Source organism: Aquila chrysaetos, chromosome 17 (genome assembly GCF_900496995.4).
Source record: "Aquila chrysaetos chrysaetos chromosome 17, bAquChr1.4, whole genome shotgun sequence".
NCBI lineage: Eukaryota > Metazoa > Chordata > Aves > Accipitriformes > Accipitridae > Aquila > Aquila chrysaetos.
In genome coordinates this window covers 11,957,052-11,977,527 of record NC_044020.1, presented here as the reverse complement: position 1 = coordinate 11,977,527, position 20,476 = coordinate 11,957,052, and the positions used below count along the sequence as shown (strand labels likewise).

The 20,476-nt window shown below is 43.7% G+C and overlaps 1 long non-coding RNA gene across 1 annotated transcript; it reads right to left on the bottom strand.

Annotated features, from left to right (window-relative positions):
* Positions 1 to 2,237: 2,237 nt before the first annotated feature.
* On the bottom strand, positions 2,238 to 10,898 carry LOC121232415. The gene is made up of 3 exons (XR_005930768.1): positions 7,593 to 10,898; positions 5,374 to 6,011; positions 2,238 to 5,315 (listed from the first exon to the last, which is right to left on the bottom strand). It is a non-coding gene; the product is annotated as an uncharacterized LOC121232415 (long non-coding RNA).
* Positions 10,899 to 20,476: the final 9,578 nt, after the last annotated feature.

Genomic DNA, 20,476 nt, shown 5'->3' with positions numbered 1-20,476 from the left:
TGCTGTGGCTAGAGATGCATTAATGACATTAACACAAGTGGAAAGATGCAGGCTTGCAAACACTTGCAAAGTTACTTCTAGCTGCTCTTTAAACCCTTGAACCACAGCTTAAAAAAAAAAAAACAACCAAACAACAAAAAACCCACAGACCAAGAGCACCCAACCATACAAGTTCAAAATGCCATTTCAGTAGTTTCTGTGTTCATTGGGAGGCAGACCTTAAGTAGGGTTTACCATAGGGAAATTTAATACAAGTGTATAATACAGTAGGCAAGTATAAGTACCAGAAAGAGCCTCTCTGCCTCAGTTTCTCTCAAGTCTGATCCTCTCAGGCCAGTTCTGACCAATCCTCTTAATAATAGCATATATTACACGTCCCTCTTCCCCCCCTTTTTTTTCCCCCTGCCATGGTTCTTATAAAGAATAAAAAATAAAATGACATTAGCTGCTCTAACAGCATGCAAAGTGTCTTTCAGGAGCTCCTACTGATCTCTGCTTGATTTCAGCAGAGTCTTTTCAGACGCTACTTCCCCAGGCTTCATCTCCATATTCTTCTTGTCTCCCCAAAGCCTGTCCTTCAGGCATTTGTACTCTGAAGGAGAAAGAAGCAATCTCCTTGGCAGGCAGAGCTCTGTGAGTTCACAACATCTTGTTTTTGTATGCAGGCTGCGTCTCCTTGCACTTTAGTATCCTTGTTCCCCATGAAATAGTATGACTTGCATATCTGCAACTGTATTTATAAGCACCCAGATTAGTCCTGTACTAGTAAGTCTGGTTCTCAACCACCTCTTAAAATAAAGGGAGACTAACTGTGTTTTAAAGGCAGTCCTCAAGCTCAGCAGCAGAAGAATCTCTTTTAGATCTGTTAGCTTTTAAAAGAAATTAATCCATTTTTCAGTAGAACTTTCAATACAGGATATCTGGGACTAGATGTTATGTGGTGGCATCTCCCCCATCAGCCCTTGAAGATGGTTGGAAATCCTGTTCTTTGAACCATGGCTCATTACTCAGCCTCCTTCTGTGGTTCTCTGCCTGGCAAATGCACATATGATGGGCATTACGAGATGCTCTAATGCTAGATTCCCTATAGCACAGCCACAGGGAAATGCAAATAATGATCCAACACTGCAATGTAGTCTCTGCCAGAAAAGCAAAGTATAAATATATCTACACTTAACTTCAAACCATGGCTGTAATGTCCCCTGATCTATCAGCATGAGTTCTATTCTTTTCCAGGTTGATATTTTGAAGAAATAGCTCATTTTTACAATTTTCTTTATCTCTGAGTTTTTATGAAGCTGCTACATGTACACAGCTTATGCTATCCATTTACATTTTTCTATACCCATATGACCCTGCTGACTTCTCCAAAGAATATCAGATTTCAATGCACTTTGCACTGCTGTTCTGTTACCTCTAAAGACCAGGCCATTCTTTACAGCAAGCTCCAGTTTGAATTGGTAATGTGAGCTTGCTGTGTAATTCCCTGACTCCTTTGCAGTGACAGCCCTAATGCCTTTTTATAATCTCTCATCTTTTACTGTGCCCCTGCAAATTTATTCCACATTTCTGAGAACAAGCAATTCCCTTTTCTCATATTTATGTGCATTGTATTTCTGGGTTCCTTTATCTTATATAAGTCATGTTTTCAAACCTAATATTGGCTCTTTGTTTCCAGCAGCTATAATAAACTAAATATATAACAAAGAGTGTAAGACCAGGGCAAGTGTATATATCTGTGCCTAACTTGCTTAGACCTGCTCTCCCTGCTTTTCTGAAAAAGGCAATGTCATCTTCTTTACAGCCCTTTTAGTCTCTTCATCCCTGGCACCAGCAGGAAATTAAGGCCCTTCAAAAGTCCCTCCTCAGCCCCTTTGTATGCATATACATTGGATAAAAACCATAATTTTACCTCTTCTAAAGGCTGAGATTCTTGTGTAAAATCACAGGATTTTAGACACAGAGGACTGAAGGAAAACCTAAGGCCTCACAAGAAAAAAGAATCCCAAAAGACAAAAGCACTGCCTCTCCAGCCCACACCACCAGCTGCTTGTAATGCCATCCTTTCCTTCAGTCAGATCCCCCTGCAGCATGTTACTTTATATAGGGAAAAACTGGTCTCCTCAGAGACTTACCATAACTCCATGGACTGAAGAAGATGGATATGGGAACATGCAGGACTGGGGAGGTGCGGAGTCTGGATCCAGCTGCGAGCTAGATGATCGCTTTTTTTTTTGAGACAAACAACAGCTATGAATATAGGTTTATAATTGCACATTCAGATACTCATTGCTTAATTATTACAATGCAGGCACCTATGGCGCATGTCTATAAAGCAGCAGCATGAATGCTATGGAGGTCACCAGTGTCTGAGAGAAGTTCAGTCCTTCACTTGTTCTGATAGAGAATGCGCTTTTCTTAAGACTGAAGTCACAGCTTTATATATCTTACTTACTCTCATGTAGACCACTTACAACACCTAAGGCACCACACCACAGTGTTACAGGAAGGTCTATTTAAGAGGCCTGTAAAAAACCTTGACTTTTGGTCCCTTTGTGGTTACTGCCTCTTAGGTCACCATCTAACCAGCCAGGGTCCAAACTAACACTGAGCCGTACCCACCCCTTGGGGCAGGGAGGCAGTATCTCAAGCATTGGTTTTCCTAAACCTCTATCTCAAAAAAACAAGTGATTTTATATGGCATTGCAGATCTGATATATAATTTACTTATGCAACAGTTGACATTAATGTAGTTATTTGAAATGTAGATATTATTACAGCTGGGTGCAAGATTAAACTTAATGTCCTGGTTGTTATGAGGACTATCTTAAAAGCAATTCCCATCCAGAATTCTGTGAATGATATTGAAGATTGCACATGATATTCTAAATCTGAACTCTTACCAAGTTGAATGATTGAACTAGCAGTTAGGCTCTTACTCTTAAAATACTTAATTGTCTCATATATAGCTTGGTGAGACATTAGTTATTTCACTGACTTGGAACTAATCCATACGCCTAAGGAGTTCACAGGTATATTTGGTAAAATATATATAAATTCCTTCTATAAATTCCCAAGGACAAAGCGGAATGAATCATTTTATTTTCTCATTAACTTGTTAGATATGCCTTATATACAGCATCAAATCTGGGCTGAGCAGAGAACTAGAAGTAGAAATGCCCAGACCACATCACTAAATGTGCAAAGTCCACTGTAAGGTTGTAAAAATGTAGTTGAAATTTATATGGTAACTTGATGTCTGTGATACAGCCATTCATTGGGAATCTCAGTCTCCAAATGGATATATTCAGTAAGTCCCATCTATGTAATTAAAACCACTGCCACTGTTTCATGTTCCAGACATTGCAAATATACAGCCAGATTTTCCTTTTCCACGCCAGCATCAAGAATGAAATCCACCTTTTTTCCTTCAGTTTGGTATCTGTGATGTAATTTGACACACAAGTCCTGCTTGCACTTTGCTCCCAGAATATGTCCCCACTGCTGCATTTCTAGGCTGAACTTTGCTATAAATCCCTCTGATAGTTACCGATCCTGATCCAGAGTTTATTCCAAGTTATGGGGCACATCTCTAGTCTTTCACAGCAGTTTCTAACCTTAAACCACAAAAGAGTGACACATGGACCGAAGCAAAAAATACCATTGCAGGAGTGCAATGTTCTGATTCTTATTTGTATATACCAGAGCAGTCTCATTTTCTTTTCATGGTTATTCAATGGCCTATCTTCAGTGGTTTACTGCCTGCTGGGTAATGGCTCCTTTCTAATCAATTTTAGATTATTTTTCTCCATATTTACTCCTATCTTTCTTTACAGCCCTTTTAAACCAAAATCAATTTCACTTTTGCCTCAGATAGCCCTCCTGGCTGCGCAAGGATAGATTCTTGAACTTCATTCCTGGAATCCAAATTAGAGTCCGCACTGTATTAATCCTGGTCTTAAACAGAGAAGCACACACACATTCAGCTCTTCTGAGATCCCGGCCAAGGCACCTTGTAACCATCCCCAATTTAGTTCACAACTTCTATGTCTGCGCAGGGATCCCAAACAACTCTGGAGCTCGGCTTTATGTTTCAAACATTCTAAGTCTGCATTCACACCCAACATGATAAGCCCCTCCGCAGGTGCTCTGCCAGTGCTAACAGCAGCTCTGTACCCAGTTAACATTTGCAGTGCCACGCAAAGCGCTGCTGTATAGCAGTATCTTACAACGCTCAGAACACATTTATACCTACCCTGCCTTTGCATCGCACTGAACAAGAGCTACATACAGCTTTCTGGTGGCTGGCACTTACTCCACAGAAAGTAAGCAGTGAAAGAACAATGCCCTTTAGTGCTGCACATCCTTGATTAAGCTCCTGATTTGCAGTCATCTCCCCTGAGCTTGCTGACTATCCTCTGTGCTCTGCTACAGCAGCATGGCAGACTGGGTCTCTCTGGGTACACAGGCGACTTCGCCCTGTGACTGCGGGTGGCAGGACCCACCCTGTGGCCCCTTCATCCCCAAAGTGATATGGTTCACCTGGAGCACAGCAAAAAGGAGTGGGTCTCAGAAGGGAGGAGAGGACATCTGGCCTATGGGGGAACAGAGCGAGAGGAGGAGGGGTGAATGCACACCTACACTGCTGGACAGAAGAGGAACTTACAGCAAAAGGCAAGAGCAATCCCGAGCCTGCCATACTGTGTTGCCTGATGCCCTATGGTGACACCACGGAGCCACGTGCTTTCTCAGGAGATGTCTTCTACAAAAGGTCCAACTTCTCTCGCCACAACACCCGACATGAAGACAAGCCGCACAAGAGACGAGAAAACAAAACCCAGGCCAGGGGGAAGGAGTCAGCACGGAGGCGTGTGCATGCCCACAGTGCTCCGCATGCCTTCTGCAGGAGGTGCATGCATGTGGTCTGTGCCTATTGCTGAAGCCCAGGGAAGGGCGGGCTGTTGTAGAGCGATTCCTACCTGTGTTAGGGCATCAACCGCCCTCGTGCTCCCTCACCTCTCTCCGCAGTGCCTGTATCCATCCAGCTGTGATGCTTCGCAGTATGAGGACACTCAGGCCAGGTGGAAAGCTGTGCGAGGAGGAGCTGTTTTGCAGCAGCCAGTGACAGCTGGGGAGATGCTGGAGTACATTAGAGCAGTGCAGAGTGCATGTGGACCCTGGGACCCCTCAGGGAATCACTGCTCACTGAAACCAAATGGGGAGAGTATGTAGATGGTTTGGAAACACCTGCAGAAGTGAGGGAGTCTGAGGAACTGGAAGCGAGGTCTTCTTTTAAGCAAAGGCTACCATGACAGCTCACAGACCATAATGGTGGGGAAAAGCAGGCCAAGAGACAGTAGTAAGGAAATACACCTGGCAGAAGACATGTGGTATCTTCACAGGAGCTCTGCAGTTCACTGTTGTTATCCTTTCTTCTCTCCCGAGTCCGTGAGGAGGAGAAGGGACCATAACACACCCATCTGCAGCAGCACCTCCTGCACGTGCAACCAGCGCTGTGTTGCAGAGAGGCTCCTCTGTTATTCACTGCCAGGGCTGTTCCTCCTCCTGGAGGCACCAGGAGAGGAGGGGTTGTGGGTGCCTCATGCTCCCACAAAGTGGGCAGATTTTTGTGTCAACAAGAAAAGTCAAATTTATCCCTAAAAAAACAATAGAAACATTATTAAAGACTAATTCACACCCAAGGCAGCACTTCCCAAACATAATCTGTCACAACTCTTACCTTTTGCATTTATGGCGCTCTCAGTACAAGGCAGTAGATATGCACTAATGCAGTCTCTAACTTACCTACGGACTCTCAGTGGTAGTGCATGGTGATGTATGACATCTGTGTGAGTTGCATTGCCATATAAGAGCAGTGCTTTTTTGGAGGGTGCAAGTCTTTAGATGAAGCTGGAGAAAAACCTAAAAACCTTGGTTGTAGGTCCTAATGATTAGGAGCTCCTGGATGTCTCAGCACTGGAGTTCCTTCCAAATGAAAGCCACTTTCTTCTCTGCAGTAGGGAAGTTAAAAGAAATAACCAGCAGGTGAGGGAAAACAACACTGTTGTAATGAAAGATGAAAGAGAGAGTCTAGACACCAAAGCCAATGCAGAGAGAAATAAGGCAGATTTGAGATAAAGGATAGCAAAAGAGAGAGAGGGGGGAAAAAGCCAAATCTTCAGAGGTCTGAAGAAGTTAGTAGCAGAAATATTCTTTACATGTATGCAGGTAAATCCTGGTTTTTTTCTCCATCAGCAATTTAATGTAATAAATTAGGGGAAATGGCTGATAACATTTAAAAGCGCAGATACTTGATATTGCCAGTTCTTTTTCCTGGCTAGCATAAAGCTGTCTGCATCTTGAGACAATGAAGAGATGAACTGCTTTAAAGGTGAGAAAAAATTTAATGCTGATTTTCCACCTAAGCACCTTACCCACCACCAGGCCAGCCTGACAGCCCGTAAAACCTGTGAGCTCCTTTTGGGACTCTGATTTCTCCCATTTGGGTCAGGGAGCAGAAGCAGCTCAAAAGTGTCCTTAGAGGTTGCAGTGCATTAGTATGGATGGGGAATGATGCTACAAGAATACTGTGGGTGCATGTGGATCCCTGAAACTTACCCTGAGAGCAGCTGGTCTTAAGGCAAATCCCTGTCATCCATTCAAACCAGGGGCAATGTGAGAGTCCTCAGCTAGGTGAGCCAATGCCTCCCTGGGATGGTGTTTTCCCAAACCTTTTAAATGCACCTCCCCACTCACCTTTTTTTGCTTCATCTGTCTTCATGTCATCTCCTTAAGCATTCACACCATGGCTAGACTTTCAAGATCAGATTCCATGTAGTTTGAATATGCCCCTTAACATGACTAAATCAGGATAATTTCATTTTATTACTTAATAGATTTTTTTTTTATTTTTGTAATGAAAGTTTAAAAATAATCTGTGGGAAGAGTGCTTTGCAGAAGACAAAAGCATAAGGAAAAACTCTTTGCTTAGAAGTATGATGCAGTAATAAATTTGTGTGTGTAAAACTGGAGAGATCATCTCTCTAAGGGGCTGTTCTGTGCTTGTTTAGACAATATCTTTTGAGGCAGCCAGCAGGTTTTCATTAAAAAAGAAGTATGATTTGAGGAGATAAGTCCAGGTTAGTGGTGCTCAGGTGGGTGCCTGTTTGTTTAAGCATCTTTTCATGTTACAGCTCCTTGGAGAGGAAGAGGGGTCATATTTCAGAATAAGAACAACTGTTTGGGTGTAGTGCCCAATATGAGAAAAAATCCTGTACGAAAGCTTTAAATCTGACTTCTCTGTAGGAGTTCCTTTTTGAATGGCTGGATGTCATCTTACACCTGAGGAAAGGACAAAGAAAATAGAAAAGAACCAAAAAAAAGGGGGGGAGAGGGAGAAAAATGAGAAATTAGAGAGGGAAATTGTGTAGATGCAGGAGGAAAAAAACAGGAGAAAAAAACCAGAAAAGTATTTTAAATAAGAAAACAACAAAAAATGGAGGCAGAAAATGGGTAAAAGAGGAGAAAAGGAAGATCAGCTTCCGAGGTTGAGGAGGGAGGTGGCCAATATCTTTATGAGGCCACTCCATCACCTTCAAATGTCTTGGAGATCGGGGAGGTTCCTGGTGACTGGAAAAAGACAAGTGTCACACTCATCTTCAAGAAGGATGATCCGGGGACAGACAGCTCAGTCAGCCAACCTCCATCCCTGGGAAGGCTGCGAAGCAAATCCCAGCACACGAACAAAAAGGTGATTAGAAACAGCCAGCATGGACTTGCCAAAGCCTGACCACGTCTATGATTGCTGCCTATGACGCAGTGACTAGCTTCTGTGGAAGGAGAGTGTGGTTGATGCTGTTTCCTTGACTGTAGTAAAGCTTTCAACATGGTCCTCTGGAGCAGCCTTACAGCAAAACTGATGAGATATGGCCTCGATAAGCAGACCGTAAGTTGAATGGAAAATCGTCCGGGTCACTATGCTGAAAGGAGTAAGATACCTGGTCCAAAATCAAGCTGCTGCTGAGTTACTCGTGGTAGCACAGTCCCTGCAGGAGGACAGGGCTGGCATTCAGAGGGAGCTGCGCAGGCTGGAGAAGTGAGCCATCAGGAAGTTCAACAAAAGCAAATGCAGGTAAGCCCATGCACCAGCAGAGCCTGGGGCCGACCGGCTGGGAAGCGGCTCTGCAGAAAAGGCCCTGGGGGTCCTGGTGGACAAACTGACCGTGAGCCAGCAGTGTGTCCTTGCAGCAAAGGCAGCCAACAGACTCCCGGGCTGAATTAGGAAGAGCCTTGCCAGCGGGTGTGATCCTTCCCCTCTATACAATACCTGTAAGGCCACATCTGGGTACTGTGTCCAATTTTGATCTCCCCATTGCAAGAAAAACATAGCCATACCTAGCAAGTCCAATGCAGGACTACCAAGATGGTCAGGAGCCACCTCGAGCACCCTTGAGAGGTGCCACAAAGAGAGGCTGAGCGAGCCACGTCTGTGCAGCCTGGAGAAAAGAAGGCTCAGGGGTCACTTCAGTGCTGGCTGCAACTATTCTGGTTGGAGGATATAGAGAAGCCAGAGCCAAAATCTTCTTGGAGGTGCACAGCGACAGGATGAGAGGCAATGGACAAAGTTGTGACGTGGGAAGTTCTGCTTAGATTTAAGGAAGAAAAATACCACCATGAGGGGGTTCAGATACTGGAGCAGATTGCCCAGAGATGTTGGAGACTCTCCATCCTTAGAGAAATTCAAAAGCCAGTTTGGCAGCCTGATCTATTTGGACCTGCCCTTCTAGTTGGTAGGAGAAGAGAGGCATTTCAAAATGGAACTGGCAGGAAGACAAGAGGCAGAAAAAAGGCAAGTGTGAAATGAAGGAACAACAGAATATAGGAAAGGAGAAGAGAGACAGAAAAAAGAAACAGACACACAAAAAACACCTGGTGGAAAATGATAGGAGGTAGCACAGATACCAAAAAATGGACATAGTGACATTTCAGAGCAAGGAAGCAGGAGGAAAATTCCCTGGAAAAGACTGACAGCAAGTGAAGTGTCTCTGTTACTCTGCAGACCTTCATAAAAGGAAAATGAGGGCAGGAAAAACAGCCTAAAGCAAAACCTATATTTGCAGATGCCAGAATGTGGATCAGGACAAATAGAAAATAAATCTAAGTTATTTGATCCTCTTCCTTTCTTCTGCAAACATAGCAACTTCTGTCAGCTGAAACGGCACCCCAAAGGCCACTGACAGAAACAGCAAGCACCTCTGTGAGAGCACAACTAATGAAGCTGGGTTTCCCATTGTCACATAATTCCCATTCCTTTCTCTTCCCATATGCTCCTTCTAACTCCTTCATACCTCTTGACGTCCCTTACAGCACCCTTTGCTCCCTCCTCTTTTGTGCTGTTTTTCTAGCCTTTCCTTCCTTCCTTGCTGGGCTAGAAAACACATCTGCTGGGGGTGGTTTGAGCTGGGCTGTACAGCTAATGTATCAGTGGCCAATGACTAGTAGCAAAATGTAAGCCTTTCCCTCGGTGGTGGCACTCATTTAGATCTATCAGAAGTACTATCATTATGTCACCCAGTGACCCATCCACCAAAAACTGCAGTGACTTCATATCCTCTGCACCACCCTCCCCCAGTCAAATCTGGTTAAATTGGTAAATGAGTTGACAAATGATGAGGGAATAGCTGATAAAGTGACAGAAAACACGGACAGATAAAAATGCTGTGCTTGGACAAGCTTTGTTTCCTTTGGAAACCAGACTTAAATCCACTCTGCATTGAATGCGCTTCCTTCTCTCTTGAGAAATTCTCATTTAGGCAAGGTCTGGTGGACCATGCAGGATTCCCAGTGCCCAGCTCTGTGTTTTACTCAGGACATCACACTGTTTCCCAGCAAAGCCACACAGCCCTCCAGGTGTGTGCACAGCATCTGGTGCACAACCAAGCCACGCCGTCCCGTCTGCAGGTCACACCTGTCCCCATTAACAGCCCCCCTAACAGAGTCAGGTTGTACAGATGCCACCCAGCAGCTGGCACTCTTCTTTTGTACCTGAAAGGTAACAATCTTCAGAAGGTCTCGGCCCTTGCTTTCTTAGGAGGACCTAAGTTTCTGTTCCTGTGCCTGGCAGATTTTTGGCCTCTGGGTTGCTGAGAGCCAAGTGTTGACCCTTATGCCCCAACTGTGTTGTATGCAGCCAAGTGCAGTTCTTGCCCAGATGAGAAGAGGTCTGGATAACTAGAGAGTAAAATACTATTGTAAAATATTGGGCCTCCACACATGGTTAATAAATCATGTTTTATAGGGTGATTTTTACTGTATATTTGAAAGGCACCATATATTTATAATAGCAATGGTTCTGAGAAAGGTTAAACGTGTCACTGCTAAAGAAAATGTATTACAAACCTGATATTGCTGGAAGGGCAAGTGCTCTTTTCCAAGAAACCAAAAACAAACTAAGGTGTTGAAAAATGACAGGCAGGAGCAGGGCTCTCACAGCTTTGTCCCTGGATGGCACAAATAAATTTGAAGAGAAACAGAACTACTGTTTCAGATACGGATGTACAACAGCAGGCTGGGTTGGCCAGTTCTCAGACCATCACAGCAGCAGTAGCAGCTCTGTCTAAATATGCCTAAGCCAAGCTCTTCAGCTAAATGACAAGATGGAAGACTGAGTTGCCACTACTTAGGCAGGCCCCTTTTTTGCATGTCTCAGAATTATGGTGCCATTAGGACCAAAAAAAATTGTAAACAAGTCTTCAAACAAAATGCTCAAACACCTCATTCAGTACTTTGCTACCAACAATGAAGCCAAAGCTGATGCTGTAAAGCAATTTAACAGCACTTTAAAATCTAGGACGCAGAGGTATTTTACAACCCACGATACTTCTTGCTACATGGATGTGTTAGCAGTGTTTACGTACCAGAGCTAACTGCAGCTCTCACAGAAATGTATACAGCAGCCTTGAGGGTGTGACTACCTTGTACTCCTGGAAGGCTTGGGAAACTATTTATGCAAAGTTGTTTGGTTTTTGTTTTTTTTTTTTTAAAGAGGTGCTCTGTCTTTTTAAGAAAAGGGACCATCTGAAAGCATCTAAATCCAAAGGAACCATCGAGTAAGTTTATGGACGGTTGTTCACTGATGACATTTTCACAGTGACTTAAAGCATGAACCTGTCACAGAGAATCACTTATCAAAAAAAAGACTACAAAGGTGGGGTGATTTGTGGTTATTTTTACCCTGAAGAAGTACAAAGCGCTCATGCCAAACAGCATGTTTGCTGGACTGAAAGAGTTGTACTTCTAGAAACAGAAAGAGGGGAAGGCAGTGGTTATTGCTGAGTTGATTGGAATGGCTTCCTAAATCCCATATGTGGGAGGGTATTTCCCATGTCTGCAACACTCAAATGCGATGCTTTCCAGAATGAACATGTAACAGGCAGGTTTCCATCACTCTTCCCAGCAAAGTCAGCACCTGGGTATTCTAACAAAACACCAAATCTGCTTTTCCAGTACAGTTAGTTACATCCTTGGATCTCTTGGGAAGCAAACGTAATGGAAACAGAAACACACCAGCCCTATGACTGGAAAACACAGTTTGTCAAAATCTCTTATACGGGTAAGAAATAGTCATGGCTTTTGTTTAGTCCTCCAAGGATTACTTCTCCAACATTTAACATGGCAGTCCATAATTTCTGAGCTCATCTTCTGATGGATGATGTGCTTGGAGAGAAACTAACCTGAAAGCTTTGGATAGCACTTGGGCATTTTTCATCACATGTCACCCAATGGATACCACTGCATTGCAAAATCCTTTATATTCCTTTTTCTGCAGATGTTTCCAAACGATTCAACTTTTTAAAGCCATAAACAGGCACTGCAGAATACCAGTGTTTGACGGGCTGTCTGTATTGCTGTTGCATTGCATACTTATCCAGGACAAAAAAGCCAACAAATTTGTTACCACTGCTTATGACTATGCACATTATATTCCTGTGAGTAAATATCCTACTGGCACCACTTCACTGCAATAATTTCAGATCAGAACCAAGTTATTTAATTTTTATTTTGGCAAGGTGATAATTGAACTGTGTCCCCACAAACCTCTGCAGAAATTAAAAAAAAACCTCAGACCAACAAGTACTGTGCTAGTGAAAATTATGGCAATCCTAAATAATTGTGTAGCCTCGGTGTGATATTCTTCCTTAGTATATGGGATTCTCTGTGATCTATGGAGGCAGGGCTGTTGTCCTTTGAAAAATTGTCGTTTGGGGAGAGGGAGAGGTCGAGACTACTAAGTGCTGTATTAAAACAGCCATATAAAACATTGACAAAGGTATTGTAGGTTACATCTTCAAAACTGTTTTCAGTAGTGGGGTGAACCTGCTATATGGAGGATTTCAAGAACTCTTATAAGAAATGCATCTTACCTCAATACACAGGATACTTCTAAGTCTCTCAGAAGAAAAGCTGTGAAACATCTAGTCTGCCTTAGATGAAAAACTTAGAAGAAGCTGGGAAGAAAGACAAAGAGCTCTCCTGAGGGTGAAAGAGATGGTTAAAGAGGGCTTTTCTCACTATCGGTCTAAAGAGTGTACTAAATCTAAAGCAGATCTGTTCCAAATAACTCCCATACAGACCAGGAGAGACAGAAAAATCTACGCATTGAGGTGCCAGTAATCAAAAAGATAGCAAAATTTAACTTTAGTCCAGTATACCTCCCGTTATTTCACCAGCTGTTTTAAGAGAATACCTTTTGTTACTCATGCTTTTTTATGAGGGTCTTTTTTTTCAGCAGCCTTGTCAAAAGCATGTTTTCCTTTAAGATGCTGAAGGCTGCTTTTGAAATGGCTGCTACTAAATTGTCTAAGGCAGAACAGAATATAGCTTGCTTCTGTCGGGGGGGTGAGCAGCTTCAAGAGGGTTATATTTCTCTTAATGCAGCTGGACAGGCTTTCTTTCAGCAGGAGCAGACTTTAAAAAGTGTTTGTTGCTATATCATCTCATTTTATGCTCAGAGATTGCTTTTCAGAAAATATAAACCAGTAGGCAATATAGAAGGAAAAGTCTAAAACTCTGGGGTGTAAAAGCATTTAACACCAATACTGGATATTTGCAAGGTTTCCTGTTAGCATCCCCAAAAGATTCTAGAAGGAACAGAATGGTGCAGGTCGTATTCCCATGAACAGTGACTTTTCCAGTCCAAAAAATGTTTTATCAAGGGAACAGGTATGATACAGATTGCAGAGATGGACATATCTAGTAAAGGCTGTGGTGTGTTTCCAAGCAATGTTATCAATGCATTGCATAGTGAGATCTCAAGATCTGAGGAAAACAGCTAGTGAAAGAGTTCATCAGGATCTCCCACACCAGCTGGGTTAGAAGCTTTATCCTTTGGCCAAATTTTCCTTTCAGATGGGAAGCAATGGGGCTGCTTGTCACTCAGCAGGCTCCATCCCTGCTGTGCAGGTCCATAAATGCACCTCATCACACATATGGAAACCAACAGCAAACTCATTTTCTTGTCCTTGATCTGTGCACTACATGGGACAACACACAGCTTCTAAAAGACATGGGTTTTTCCTTTTTCCCCTTCAGCTGGAGGCCTGTCCCTAGCAGCAGACCCCAGGGGTTGATAGTAGGACCAATACTTTTTAACATCTTCATTAATGACCTGGAAGAGGAGGCAGAATGCACCCTCAGAAGATCCAAAATTGAGAGGAGTGGTTGACATGCCAGAAGGTCGTGCTGCCATCCAGAGTGACCTCAACAGGCTGGAGAAATGAGCTGACAGGAACCTTGTGAAGTTCGAAAAAGGGAAGTTCAAAGTCCTGCACCTGAGGAGGAACCACCCAGTGCACCAGTACCACCTGGAGAAGACTCGGTAGGATCTTATCCATGTGTATAAATACCTGATAGGAGGGAGTAAAGAAGACAGAGCCAGGCGCCTCTCAGTGGTGCCCACTGGAAGGACGAAAAGCAACGGGCACAAACTGAAATACAGGAAATTCCAATTAAACATAAGAAAAAGCTTTTGTACCATGAGAGTGATCGGACACTGGAACAGGCTGCCCAGAGGAGTTGTGGAGTCTCCATCCTTGGAGCTATTCAAAACCTGACTAGACACAGCCCTTGGCAACCTGCTCCAGGTGACCCCGCTCTGAGCAGGGGTTGGACTGGAGACCTCCAGAGGTGCCTTCACACCTGAGCGATCCTCCAGGTCTGGGCTGATAATGGTCAGTGGTCAGCCTGGCCCCAGGCAGCCAGATGCAGCAGGCTCACTCTCAGGGCATTTTCTGTCTAAGGCACTCATGGACAGCGGCCTCTTCAGAGCATTCCTGTGACAGATGCTAGCCCAGGGCTGAAACCAAGGTTAGCCCCAGAACAGCAAGGAAACCTCAGGTACATCTTTGACGCACCTATTTTTTTCATCTTAATTCTACCTTCAAGATGAGTCAGAGCTGGAAGTTTTGCTGAATTCTAGATCAGGATGTCTCTGAAGACCAAAAGAAAATTCTGAATACTTTATGGTTTTATTCTGTCGGCCAGTAGAGGGAGGAAAGAGAGAGAAAATGGAAAGAGTCATTCTTGATTCTCCGAGGCTGAATAGCAATTCGCTTTCATACTGGCACCAGGACTTCACAGCCCCGGGGCCAAACTTGCTCTGTCAGAGCTATTGTAATGGATAAAACCGCACGAGATTTAGTTATTCTTTTAGATACTGTAACCACACTGAACATCCTGCTACGTGGGTAATATCAAGGACTGAATCCAGCTGTGATCTGTCCTGACAGCTGACATATCACTGTGGACAACTGGACTCAGCACAGCTTTCCATACACCTAGAACTGCATTTGATGCATTAAACTCCATCTCATTTGAACTTTTTTCCCCCAGCAAGACTGTAAAGTGATCAAATGAGACCGCTCCAGCCATTCACAAGGATGTTCTCTCATACAAAGTGAGGAGAAAGCACTCTCTAGTGTTTACTTCCAGCAGGTACCCCTGAACTGCATCCTGGACCAAAAGGGGACAGGGGAGATCAGCCCCACACGCCAGCCTACCTCTTGCTTCCAACATTTCATTGCTGAGGGAAAGAGTACGGTTCTTTTCCCTTCTGATACCCTATCACTAGGCAAAGTGAGGACTTGCCGAGTGTTTTGCTCATGTAATACTGAAACAAGTCAACCTCACAAAAGCTAAGGTTGCGGGACCTGCCCCAGCATAATGCCATGACTTCTAACAGAGTTGCATTTATATGCTGCTTTTTTATATAGCAGCAGATTATAAATGATAAATTTAATGCTGAAGGTTATTGATGGAGAAATATAGGAAAATAAGTTATAGTTTGATCTAAAATTAGATCATCCTTGTCTGTGTCCAATTTCAAATACGATTATTCACTTGGCTCTGGCCTGAGTAAGCCCCAAGGTGAACAGGATCCAGGTTGCATGGCTGCACCAATGCTGTTCTGTCATTAAACTGTATGAGCTGCACCAGACATCTTCATTAGTCCCTCTTCTTCTCCAGAACTCCATGTTGGCAGTTTTAATAGAGTTCTGCTCTCAAAACAGTATTTCCAGGAGTGTATAAATGGTGTCAAGTCCCAAGTGCAATTTTCAGAGCTGAATGTATGGCATGCAAAAGCCAGTCAATCAACCCTCGGTGACATAGATTCTTCTGTATGTAATTGCCTCATAAACAGCTCTTTGGAAAAATTTTGCTGAGGCTCAAGCCTGGATTTTGATTGAGATGTCTGTGAAACTTCTGTCTGAGATTTGTAACTTGCTATGCACACTCAGTTACTCTACCTCACCTTTTCTAGAGTGTGAAAAACGCACACCCTGTAGAAGTCTTTCAACAGAAAAATGGGAAAGAAAACCACGATGGAGATTCTCTCTCCTTGTTTTGTTATTTTAATGTGTCAAATTCCTCCCAGCTGAATTTGATGGCAAATGAAGAATCACGTTGTGTACAGTTAAAAACTGCAATGCACTCAAGGATGGAGCATGTTCTACTCAAAGATTAATACAAACCGTAAATGAACACAGAGACATGTCCACGTGGTGGCAGCAGAGGAGGAAAGTGAGGAAATACCTACGGGAAGCCCGAAGTTAAACATTAGTGACCTGAGCTGGAGCATTTCTTAGTTAAATGTACACTGAAGTGCATGCATCTCCAAAACCAGGGCTGTGACCCAATGCGCCGAGCATCGGCGACTACCCAAATCCAGCCGGAAGACCAAAGTCTACGCACCACCGCGATGCCGAGCATATTGTCGCCTGGCACTGTTTGGGAGTGAAGCTGCTCTGAAGAGGGAAAGCAGGTGTCTAAGCTTACAGCACACCATGCCACCAACCATAACGACACCTTTTCCTTCCTGGGCCTCACAGATTCTCACAACACCCAGCAGCACCTAGAAGCGAAGAGCGGATTTCATCAGCTGGAAACAGAGCAGCAAGAGCAGGTGGAGGGCAGCAAGAACTGGCAGGGTTTCCCTCTGTACCCCAGAGGTACAGGCACATTGCAGTGTGCAGCCTGCCATGTACGTTAGCAATGTGGCATCCACCTCTGAGTCTCTCACTATTGCTTGTAAGTCTGGGAAATAAAAACCTCAGCTTTAAGGAAACCTGCAGCTCACTTGCCTTTGGTCAAGCAGGATGGAAGAGCTGAGGAGAAGAAAAAAAAAAAAAAAGGGCGGGGACCCGCTTAGACTCCCAGCCTCATGTGGGATACACAGGACAAGGGTGGTCCATGTTGAACCCAAACTGTACAGCATCCTTCACACAACAAGCTGGCCAGACAGCTATTCCCCTGCTCCTTGCTATGTGCATGCACACACTCATCATCTTCTCTCTCAGAAAGACTGTTTCAGCTGTCACAGGTCAGGAATAAAGAAAAATGATCTTAATAAAAACAGAGGCAGACAAGAAAAACCCTCTAGCAACTAAGTCATGTTCTCTACTCTGAGAAATACTTGGTATAATTGAGTCTGTTACATCTTTTTAAAAGTTAGCTCTGCTTTGCCTCTTGCAAGCCAGGTGGCTGCATCCTTTCTTCTCCCCCACCACTCTGAAAGGCTCCAATACCTGAACAAGGCACCCAGCAGTCCCCAGACTCCTAACTGGTACTGGACCATGCTGGTACTTCCAGCGAGGTCACCTCTGAGCAGATCTCCCAGGGAGCTAGAAGGGAGGAGTAGGCTCATGCAAAAGCACATACTTTTGCTAAATTTAGTGCTTTTACTTTGGTGGAAAAAACATATTGAATTCCAGCTGAGCTAGAGAAGGGAGTGGTAGAGTAAGGTGCTTCTCCGGCTTTTCACAGGAACTGTATTTCCTGAGAAACTGCTGGGGGAGGAGAGGGACAATTACTAAGGAATTAAATTCAAATTGCCGCCATTTAAGTGTTTTCATTTCCTGATCAGAAAGTGAGAATAGCTCCCTCCCAACTGGTTTCATTGCAGATATCCTAAGCAGCGCTGCACTCAGGGCAGCGTAAGCTCCTTTTCCGACCCACGCAATGCCAACAGTAGACCAACAACAAAGGAAAGGCCCTGGAATCAGTTTCCTGAGTGCTTCCAGTTCCTTGGGAAGCGGTGTCTGTCAGTGGTACCTTCATGTATGATGGGGAATGTTTCCCCAGGACACAGGACAGCAGAAATGTGGCTGGCTGTAAGGACTGGGGCCGAGCTCTGACATAAGGATTGGGGCCAAGTGTTTAGGGTAGCTCTGTATCACAAAGATTCGAAACCCAGTTTGAGCACAATCTGCAGTTGCCATCAACTAGGACTCTTCTCCTTGGTCAGGGCAAGAAAGGGAGGAAATAGGGACCCTGGGACACCAATCATTGACTGTCTTCACTGATGACCAACTGCAAATCTTGAGGACCTAGTTCTACTCTGCAACCTGCTGCTAGGGCTGAAGAGCTCTCACTCCCAAATAAAACTGCTGTGCCCTCCCTTTCTGGAACCTGCTCTCTTGCTTACAAGTCTAAACATGTAGACTGTCGTGATTTTAGAGCATGGTGTGCTCCTGCTGTCATGCCTACACATATGAGTCCCCATTCTCTGCCCATGGCACACACTCCTTGTGCCTCTTCTTTGGGATTATTCACCGTACCTTGTGGTGTCCCAGATCTCCTGTCCCCCTGTAAGTACTAAATCTCATATAAAAATCCAAGTTAAATATAGTTTAGGGTTCATGCTGGAAACATCTATCTGAAAACAGTGGAAAGCAGCACATGACTTGCCAGGAGCCTGCCATTACAATTTGCCATAGTGAGCAGAGACCTACCCATAATACGCTGATTTCCAGAGGAAATTCAAAGTGCTTAAATCTAGCACAACTCCACCTTGCTGCTCAGAGGCAGCAGCAAAGTCCTATCTAAACTGCCATAGACAGGACCTCCCTTGTACATCAATGGGGGTGATATAGGGTGGTAGCATTTCTGTGAGATGCCTTAGACAAGGGAGAGAAAGGACCTGGAGCTTCAGACCATGCTTTGGAACCACACGGGAGAAGGACAACAAGGCTGGACATAGCTTAGTATGGGACAAGTCAATTAACAACCCTATCGCTAAGTTCTGTCAATTTTAAAAGGCATTTTGAACAGAAGAGAAGTCAGTTCCTCCCAGCTCTGCTGAAGCCCCAGCTGATTTCCACCTTATATAACCACCTTTTTCAAGACTGGATGAAGTTAGCATTTAGTAAGCCAGAGACCACTATTCTCTCAAAAAAATCACACACTGAAACTATTTATGCTACCCTTGATACGCATGAATTTCAGGACCTGCTAGTCAGCAATAGATTTTTGCTGCTTTTTTAACAGAAATACGACTTTTAATAGGTCTATTCAGGACTAGCAGCCAAGCAACTGTGAGTTCTTCTTGAGCAGGCAGGCCCAGCTAATTTCAAAATGAATTGCTCTGCAAAGGAAGGATAGCACTTCCCAGATCACAGAAATGGTTTACTGGCCCAAGTCTCATATAAAATAGTCTCTTGGTGAAGAGCTAAACAGTTTTAAAAGGTGTCAGAGAAACCATTAGGCGATAAAAATTCACAGAGCAATTTTGCCAGAGAAAAAGCATAAATAAAAAGTGCATCGTTTCTCTCCCAGACTTTCTCGCAAGTCAGCTGCATTCAAAGAGATGTGCCGCAGCTAGAGTTGAGCTAAAGGCAATTAAAAAGCGTTGGCTGTCTTGTGTCAAACTTTCAGCTTGTACTCATGCACTTTAATCAGAAAAGCAGCAATTATATAAAAGGTGCCACTAAATGAAGGGAGAGCAGAGAGTACAGCAGGCATAGATCAAATCCTGTCTGCATCTTGAGACGAAAAATAGCAACTGATCCTTATTTGTGTGTGGGTGCATTCATTCTGTTTCCAAAGAAAACATACAAAGAACTGGCTCTTGCAAGGAAATGTAGATGCTAAAATGCAGCTTCCAGCCAGTTCAGGCTATTTTGCTTCAAGGATATATTGATCTAATTTCTTGTTCATAAGTTTTAGTTGTGTCCAATGTTACGGATTCTTCTTGGAGGCCTTTCAGCCCATATACAAATATGAGCCCCAACATTAAGCATGAGCCATTCTGGGAAAAGAATAATCAAAATTTTGTGTCTGTGTGGTTTTTTTCTTAAAAAAAACAAACAAAACATCTCGCCACTCATCTTAAACCAGCACTTGCTAAAATTTAAAAAAAAAAAAAAAAGAATTGCTTGTACAATCAGCAGCCCATGGTTTCTTGCTAAACTACTTTTAAGCAAAGAGAAAAAAAATCCACAAAGTGAGAACACTGAACCAGGATAACATCTCCATTGCAATTAAGCAGAACGTGCCTCTTTGATAGGACAATCAGCTTCGTGCAGTAACTGCTAATGGAAGGACATTTCTAGAAGCATCAAGACGTGCTGTGTTCCCAGCTACTTGGGAAATTTTAATGAGAAGCCTATTTGGGATTTCATAGTCCCATTTCTTGTGCCATAAAAAACTCGCACAGAGCATTCAAGCACACCCAGCTAGTGCCAGGCAGGAGCCCTCCCCTTCCCTTCAGACCTTAGTACACAAACCCCAGAGCCAACGGAACGAGAAAGCCAAGTTAGCTTGAACTGCAGCTTGGGCTGATGAAGGAGTTTGTGGTCAGGAGAACTTCCTCCTGATTTTGAATTCCGGCATTGGCAATATGGTCAAAGGGCACAGAAGAGTTACAACTGGTGCAGCGTGCACTTATTGTACCCTCTTTAAGCAGAAAAAACATCAGTGCTGTGGAATTTGTGCATGAGGTATTTTTGAAGGGATGAATCAGGAATAACATTTGCAGTGTAGTAAAGTAGGAGAGCAGAGCTGTTCCTCCAAAAAGCAATGCTGTGTAGATTAATTTATAATCTGCTTTTGCTTCAAACAAGTCTAGAAGTAGAGAAGAGAACTCATTATAGTCCACGCTTTTGGGAATTACTTGTCACGCTTTAATTATGCAACTCTACTT